General features: G+C 37.7%; 1 pseudogene; it reads right to left on the bottom strand.

The window, feature by feature from the left end:
* Positions 1–7,270: 7,270 nt before the first annotated feature.
* LOC138922959 (olfactory receptor 1571-like) lies at positions 7,271–9,378 on the bottom strand (annotated as a pseudogene).
* Between the last annotated feature and the right edge of the window lie 4 nt (positions 9,379–9,382).

Raw genomic sequence — 9,382 nt, 5'->3', positions numbered from 1 at the left:
TTAACCCATTCATCTGCAGTCTGAGGAACAAAGATGTAAACAGTGCTCTGAAATATTTTTGAGGATAGTGGCTATAAAAGGACTAATTGTCCTGGGGCTGTCCTGATGGTTCAGTGGTTAAGTTCATGTGCTCTGCTTCGGTGGCCCAGGGTTTGCCAGTTCAGATCCCAGGTGCTGACCTATGCACTGCTCATCAAGCCATTCTGTGGCAGGTGTCCCACATATAAAATAGAGGAAGATGGGCACAGATGTTAGCTCAGGGTGAGCCTTCTTCAGCAAAAAAAAAAAAAAAAAAAGAAAAGAAAGAAAGAAAGAAAGAAAAGAGAAGAAGAGAGAAGGATTGGCAGCAGATGATAGCTCAGGGCTAGTCTTCCTCAAGGAAAAAAAAGGACCAATTGTCCTGGCCTAAATAAGGGCCCGGGATTATAGGCTTCAAATTCTTGTACCTAGAAATTGGGATTCTTTTTAAAAGATTGTAGACATTAAACTTATGCGTATTCATTATTTCCAGGAATTTCCATTTATTTGACACAACTTCTCTATACAATTTGTGTATTTCACTTTACTAACCTTTGTGATCTCTCAAATATCTAACTGTTTTTCCCTTTATCTTTTATTTTTGCAAAAAGGTTTTATTTATTTCTGTCTATTATATTTCATAATAAAGATTCAAATTCTAGTTGGAAAATAAGAACATATTTCTTTCTCATTGAAAAGATTTGTCAAAAAGTATTGTAAAATTCTTGTTTTTATTGTTGTAATATTGGTTTATAACATTATATAAATTTAGGAGTACATTGTTATATTTATTTATGTATTTATTTGAGGAAAACTGGCCCTGAGCTAACGTCTGTGCCCATCTTCCTCTTCTTCAAACGTGGGATGCCTGTCACAGCTTGGCTTGACAAGCAATGTGTATGTCCACACATGGGATCTGAACCCCGGGCCACAGAGTGGAGCACACAAACCTAAATGCTGCACTACCAGGTTGGCCCAAGTGTACATCATTATATTTTACTTCTATGTAGACTACATTGTGTTCACGACCAAAATTCTAGTTGCCATCCATCACTGTACAAGTGTTCCCCTTTACCTCTTTTGCCCTCCCCCAACCTCCTTTCCCCACAGGTAACCAATCTGTTCCCTACATACAAGTGTTTGTTGGTTGTTGTTTTATCTTCACATATGAATGAAATCATACAGTATTGGTCTTTCTCTGTCCGAAATTTTTCTTAGCATAATGCCCTAAAATGTCTATCCATGTTGTCACAAATGGCAAGATTTATTCTTTTTCATGACTGAGTAGTATCCCATTGTATATATATATACCACATCTTTTCTTTCCATTCATCTGTCAGTGGGCACTTAGATTGTTTACATAGCTTTTCTATTTTAAATATGTCACAATTAACATGGGGGTGCATATATCTTTCTGAATTAGTGTTTTAGTGTTCTTTGGATAAATACACAGAAGTGGAATAGCTGGATCCTATGGTAGTTCTATTTTTAATTTTTTGAGGAAGCTTCATACTGTTTTCCATGGTGGCTGCACCGATTTACATTACCAACAGCAGTGTACAAGCATTGCCTTTTCTCCACATCCTTTCCAACACTTGTTATTTGTTGTCTTGTTAATGATAGCCCTTCTGATTGGGATGTGGTGATATCTCATTATGGTTTTGATTTGCAATTCCCTAGTGATGTTGAACATCTTTCATGTGCTGGTTGGCCATCTGTATATCTTCTTTAGAAAAATGCTCAGATTCTCTGCCCATTTCTTTCTTTTTTTTTCCCCCTAAGGATTGGCCCCTGGGCTAACAACTGTTGCCAAATTTTTTCTGCTCTATTTCCCAACCCCCCCCCCGCCCCAAACCCGTACATAGTTGTATATCCTAGTTGCATGTCCTTCCAGTTGTGGGATGTGGGATGCCGCCTCAACGTGGCCTGATGAGCAGTGCCATGTCAGCGCCCAGCATCCGAACCCTGGGCCGCCGTAGTGGAGCACGCGAACTTAACCACTCGGCCATGGAGCCAGCCCCTCTGCCCATTTCTTAATTGGGTTGTTTGGTTTAATTGTAGTTGAGATGTATGAGCGTTTATATACTTTGGATATCAAGTCCTCATCAGATATGTGATTTGAAAATATCTTTCTCCCAATTGATAGGCTGTCTTTTGATTTTGTTGATGCTATTCTTTGCTGTGCAGAGGCTTTTTAGTTTGATGTAGTCACATTTGTTTATATTTTCTTTCATTTCCCTTCCCTGAGGAGACAGATCTAAAGCGATACTGCTAAGACTCATGTCAAAGAGCATAGGATCTATGTTTTCTTCTAGGATTTTTATGGTTTCGGGTCTTACATTCAAATCTGTAATCCACTTTGAGTAATTTTTGTGTATGGTATAAGATAGTGGTCTACTTTCACTCTTTGCATGTGGCTGTCCAGTTTTTCCAATACCACTTATTGAAGAGACTGTTCTGTCTCCATTATATGTTCTTGGATTCTTTGTCTAAAATTAGCTGTCCATAAATGTGTGGGTTTGTTTCTGGGTTCTCAGTTCTGTTTCTTTTATCTGTGTGTTTGATTTCTGCCAGTATCATTCTGTTTTGACTACTACATCTTTGTAGTATACTTTGAAATCAGGGAGGTGAGACCTCCAGATTTATTCCTTTTTCTCAGGATTGCTTTGGTTATTTGAGGTTGTTCATGTTCCACATAAATTTTAGGATTCTTTGTTCTATTTATAAGAAAAAATGTCACTGGGACTTTAATAGGGATTGTATTAAGTATGGAGATTGCTTTAGGTAGTGTGCACATTTTAACTATGTTAATTCTTCCAACCCATGAGCCTAAAATATCTTTCCATTTCTTCGTGTCTTCTTCACTTTCTTTCAACAAGTTCTTATCATTTTCAGTGTGCAGGTCTTTCACTTCCTTTGCTAAATATATTCCAAATATTTGGTTCTTTTTGTTGTAAATGGGATTGTATTCTTAATTTCTCTTTCTGCTAGTTCATTGTTAGTGTAAAATCAAAACTCATTTTTGTACGTTGATTTTATACCCTGAAACTTTACCTGTTTATAATTTCTAATAGTTTCTTGGTGGATTCTTTAGGGTTTTCTATATATAAAATCATGTCATCTGCAAATAATGACAGTTTTACTTTTTTGTTTCCAGTGTGGACCCCTTTTACTTCATTTTCTTGTCTAATTGCTCTGGCTAGGATTTCCAACACTATGCTGAATAAAAGTGGTACAGTGGGAATTCTTGTCGTGTTCCTGTTCTTAGGGACATAGCTTTCAGGTTTTCACCATTGAGTATAATGTTGGCTTTGGCTTTTTTGTATTTGGCATTTATTATGCTGGGGTACTTTCTTTCTATATCCATTTTATTGAGGTTTTCATCATAAATGGATGCTGAATCTTGTCAAATGTTCTCTCTGCATCTATTGAGATGATCATGTAATTTTTATTGTTTATCTTGTTAATGTGATGTATCACATTGATTATTTTTTGGATGTTGAGCTATCCTGCATCCCTGGAATAAATCCCACTTGATTGTGGCATATGATCTTTTTAAAGTATTGTTGCATTTGATTTGTTAATATTTTGATGAGGATTTTTGCATGTATGTTCATCAGTGATATTGGCCTATTTTCCTTTTCTGTGTTGTCCTTGTCTGGTTTTGGTATCAGGGTAACGTTGTCCTTGTAAAATGAGTTATGAAGAGACCCATCTTCTTCAATTTTTTTGAATAGTTTGAGAAGGATAGGTTTTAAGTCTTCTTTGAGTGTTTAGTAGAGTTAATCAGAGAAGCTATCTGGTCTTGGTCTTTTGTTTTAAGGTTTTTGATTATTGTTTCAATCTTCTTACTAGTGATCAATTTTTTTTCAGACTCCCTGTTTCTTCTTGATTCAGTTTTGGGAGGTTGTATGATTCTAAGAATGTATCCATTTCCTCTAGGTTACGCAATTTGTCGATATATAGCTTTTCATGGTATTCTCTTATAATCTTTCATATTTCTCTGGTATCCATCATAATTTCTCCTCTTTGAGTTCTTACTATATTTACTTGAGCTTGCTCTCTTTTACTCTTAGTTAATCTAGTCAATGGTTTATCAATTTTGCTTATCTTTTCAGAAAACCAGCTCTTAGTTTGATTGATGTTTTGTATTTTCTTTTTAGTCTATTTCATTTATTTGCAGTCTGACTTTTAATATTTCCTTTATCCTGCTGACTTAGGGCTTTCTTTGTTCTTCTTTTTCTAGTTCTTTTAGGTGTAATGTTTATTTGAGATTTTTCTTGTTTGTTGAGGTAGGGCTGTACTGCTATGAACTTCCCTCTTAGTACTTCTTTTGCTGCATCTTATAGATTTTGGTATCAAATATTTTAATTTTCATTTGCCTTCAGGTATTTTTTATTTGTCCTTTGATTTGTTTATTGATCTAGTAGTTGATCAGTAGCACATTGTTTAGTCTCCAAATATTTGTGACTTTTTCACAAATGTAGTTGATTTCTAGTTTCGTTCTATCGTTGTTGGAAAGATGCTTGATATGATTTCAATCTTAAATTTGTTGAGACTTGTTTTGCTTCTCAACATGTGGTATGTCTTTGAGAAGGTTTCATGTGCACTTGACAAAAATCTGTATTCTGCTGTTTTTGGATGGAATGGTCTATATATTTATCAAGTCCACCTGGTCTAATGTTTCATTTGAGGCCAATGTCTTCTTGGTGATGCTTCTTCTAGATAATTTATCTATTGATGTAAGTGGGATGTTAAATTCCCCTAGTATCATTGTGTTGCTGTCAATTTCTCCCTTCAGGTCTGTTAATAGTTGCTTTATATAATTTGGTGATCGTATGTTAGGTGCATATATATTAATAAATGGTATGTCTTCTTGGTGGATTTTCTCTTTTGTCACTATTTAATGCCCATCTTTGTCTCTTCTCATCTTTTTTGGCTTGACATCATTTTTGTCAGATATAAGTAGGTCAGCACTGCTTTCTTTTGTCTGCCATTTGCTTGGAGTATCATCTTCCATCCCTTACTTTAAGCCTATGTTTTTCTTTAGAGCTGAGATGATTCTGCTGGAGGCAGCATATGTTAGCTCTTGTTTTTCAATCCATCCAGTCACTCCATTTCATATTTAGAATGATTATTGATATATGAGGACATAATGCTGCCATTTTATCTTGTTTTCTGGTTGCTCTGTATTTCCATTGTTTGCTTTCCCTTGTGTTTCTGTCTTGTATTTCAGTTTTCTGGTTTTCCGTGATGTGTTTCTCAGTTGTCTCTTTTTTCATGTTTTGTGTCTCTGCTCTGAATTTTTATATTGTGGTTACCATGAGGTTTGTATAAAAGCTCTCACGGATAAGATAGCCCTTTTTTTGCTGATAGCATCTCATCTTCATTTGCCTATGCAGGTTCTGTCCTTTGCCTCTTCCTTTTCTTTGTTTTTGTTGACACAAATTATGCGTTTATTTTTTTGAGGAAGATTAGCCCTGAGATAACTACTGCCAATCCTCCTCTTTTTTTGCTGAGGAAGACTGGCCCTGAGCTAACATCCATGCCCATCTTCCTCTACTTTATACATGGGACACCTATCACAGCATGGCTTGCCAAGCAGTGCCATGTCCGCACTCAGGATACGAACTGGTGAACCCTGGGCCACAGAGAAGCAGAATGTGCACACTTAACTGCTGCATCACCAGGCCAGCCCCTGTTATCCGTTTTTATATTGTGAGTTAATTATGAAATTAAAGTGATTATAGTTGTATTTAATGCTTCCTTTTTCTTTAGTCTTTGTTATAATTAAGTGTTTATTAATCCATTCTGACATAGAGTTGAAATTTTATGATTTTGTTTATCATCTTGCTCAAAGTTTCATATACCTTTGCATTTTTTGTTTCAGGTAGGAGAGCTCTTTTCATGATTTCTTGTAAGACAAGTCTAGTCGTGATGAACCCCCTCAGCTTTTGTTCTTCTAGCAAAGGCTTTATTTCTCCTTCATATATGAAAGGTAACTTTACTGCATAGAGTATTCTTGGCTGAAAGGTTTTATCTTTCAATATTGTGAATATATCATTCCACTCTCTCCTGGTCTCTAGAGTTTCTTATGAGATGTCTGCTGATAGCCTAATGGCAGTTCCCTTGTGTGTTATGGTTTTTTTTCCACCTGGATGCCTTTAATAGTCTTTTTTTTTTATCATTTACCTTTGACAATTTTAATATAACATGTCCTGGAGAAATCCTTCTTGCATTGGGATAATTTAGTATTCTTTTAACTTCATGGATTTGTATATCTAGTTCCTTCCCAATATAGGAGAAGTTCTCAGCTGTTATATCATTTAAAACACTCTCTTCCTCTTCTCTCTCTTCTCCTTCTGGGTTCCCCCTTATCCGTATGTTGCCTTTTCTAATTGAGTCAGATAATTCTCATAGAATTTCTACGTTATTTTAAAATCTTAGTTCTCACTCCTCTTCTACCTGCATTACCTCTGGATTTCCATCTTCGAGGTCACTGATTCTCTCTTCCATGTGATCTGCTGTATTGCTACTTTTTTCTAATGCATTCTTCCTCTCATTTATTGACTTCTTCAGCTCCATAATTTCTATTTAGTTCTTTTTGCTTCAATCTCTTTAGTAAAGTATTTCTTTTGTTCATTAATTTTATTCTTGAACTTAATGAACTGCTTTTGAGTTTTGTCATAGCGTATTGAGATTCTTTTTTTTTTTTTTTTTTGAGGAAGATTAGCCCTGAGCTAACTGCTGCCAATCCTCCTCTTATTGCTGAGGAAGACTGGCCCTCAGCTAACATCCATGACCATCTTCCTCTACTTTATACGTGGGATGCCTACCACAGCATGGTTTTTGCCAAGTGGTGCCATGTCTGCACCCGGGATCCAAACCGGCAAACCCCAGGCTTCCAGAAAACGTAACATGTGAACTTAACTGCTGCCCCACTGGGCCAGGCCCCACATGTTGAGATTCTTCATGACATTTTTTGAATTATTCCTCAGTTAGTTCACACTCTTCCATGAATTTATGTTTGGTTTGTGGAAGATTTTTATTTTATTTTTGTGATTCTGTGTTACCATGGCTTATTGTGGCACTTAATGAATTATTCCTCTGCCAGCACATTTGCTGTAGCAAACACTTTTCTTAGTTAGGTAAGACTTTTTTTTTAAATTCTAACTCTTCAAACATTTGGATAATACAGCTCTTTCTCTTTCTTTTCACCAAGTGGCTTGATAGCACTAGTTTTTGTTTTCTCTTACCTGTATTTCCTCTGGATAGTTTTAAAGATCAGCATTTTCCACTCTCCATTGCCTCTATTAAGGATGTTGCTAGTACTGTCATCTTCACAGGCTGCACCTTTGGGGATCATGGATGTCTTGCTGTTGCCTCTGTCACTGTAGCTGTTGTCTTCAGTGCCAAGGCTGCAGACATGAATATTGTCTTTCTCACATCCAAGATCCTCTGCATCAGAAGCACTGTTTCCATTGCATGGAAAAGGAAATTTTTGGGAGGGAGCTTGGACCATGGGACTCCACCTCCAATGTTGCCTTTTTCCTTGTGGCTGCAGGTGATACCACCATTGGGAGGACAGATTTGTATGCCTGCCTCCATTGCTGCTACCAGGCTCTGGGCTGCAGTTGGAGGCCCAGGATTGTGAGGTTCTTCCTTGCTGCTGCTGTGCTCCCTGTGACCATAGGCACCAGTGCAATCAAGAGGGTTGACTCACTTGTGCATCTTTTCTACTGTCCACTGTGTTTTCTGGGCCTGAGGGTGGCTGGCTCAGCCACTGTGGCAAAAACCCAGGATCCTGGGCACCACCTCTGCTGTGCCACCGTTTATCCTCCTCTGTGTGCTCCAATCAAGCCACCTTCACATGTATCTGTGTATGGATCTCTGGCATCCTGACGTGTTGGACAATGTAACTTTTTTTGACTCTGGATGTTTTACTCACTGTAGATTGAAGGGGAGAGACAAAGGGATCCTTTCACACCACCATTGTGATGACATCTCCCTAGAGCATGTTTTTGATAAGCAATTTTTGCCTCACAACTCTGCACCAGGGATACTCTGGATGCTGAGCTGATAAGAGAACAGGATCTTAATGAAAACAATGACACCCCACCACCAGCTATGAAACAAACTATATGTTAATGTCTACATTATCAGGAAGATCAGTTAAGGTAGTGATATAGAAAAGAACGGTAGACATAAAAGTGAAAAAAACTGTGGTCTCAGAATTTCCTATACAACACAATTATATAAATATCCTAAGCTGTGAAATTTAATTTATCCCATAAAACAAGTACAACTCATCACTGAAAGAAGCAAATGAGAATCTCCAAATTGTTTCTGATCCAAGATTGGGAATAACCTTGAGAAATTAGGAAAACAACAAAAGGAAAAATTGTTGGATATTGGAGGGAGCAGAAAGGTTGATAAAGTGAGTTATTTAAATTCAATAAAGTGGTTAAAATTTAAAACATTAAAATTCCAGCATATGAATAGGTTTAATTTCTTTCGTGATCTGATTGAAGAATCACAATTTCTGGCTGTTAGGCATAGAGCCCTAGAATCCCAGGCATTTCTTGAAAAGTGGCATTTTATTGCTTTACCCTGAAGAGCACATTCAGAGCTTCCTTTATGTCTTTGTTCCTCAGACTATAGACAAAGGGCTTCAGCATGGGGGTGACCATGGCCTACATCACTGAGGCTGTGGCACTTGACTGTGAGCTGTGGATAGCAGCAGAGCTGAGGTACACACCTAGGCTTGTACAATAAAATAGGGAGACAACTGCGAGGTGAGATGCACATGCAGAAAATGTTCTATACTTCCCCTGAGCTGATGCGATTCCACATATGGAAAAAATTATCTTAGAGTCAGAGCAAAGGACACCAGCCTGGGAACCACCACCCAACAGGACTGTTGCAAAATACATCACCGTGTCATTAAGAATGGTGTCAGAACAGACAAGTTGGACCACCTAGTTAAGGTCACAAAACAAGTGGGGGATTTTCAAGTCTCTGCAGAAGGGCAGTTGTGACGCCATCAAGCAGTGTAACATGGAAAGCAGGACACTGATATTCCATGTTACCAGAACCAGCAGTCCACAGAGCTGAAGGTTCACAATGACCATATAGTGCAGGGAATGGCAAATGGCCAGAAACCAGTTGTAGGCTATCACAGTCAGGAGGAAACTGTCCAACCCCACAAAGAGTATGAAAAAGTATGTCTGCATGATACAGATTTCTAAGTTATGACTTTTCCCTGTGTCTGTATACTCACCAGCACCTTTGGAGTAGTGGTGGAGGTGATCCATGTTCTACATTGGACAGGTTGGAGAGGAAGAAGCACATGGGAGGGTGTAGA

This window comes from Equus caballus, unplaced genomic scaffold, assembly GCF_041296265.1.
Source record: "Equus caballus isolate H_3958 breed thoroughbred unplaced genomic scaffold, TB-T2T haplotype2-0000437, whole genome shotgun sequence".
Lineage (NCBI taxonomy): Eukaryota > Metazoa > Chordata > Mammalia > Perissodactyla > Equidae > Equus > Equus caballus.
This window is presented reverse-complemented; position numbering and strand designations above follow the sequence as displayed.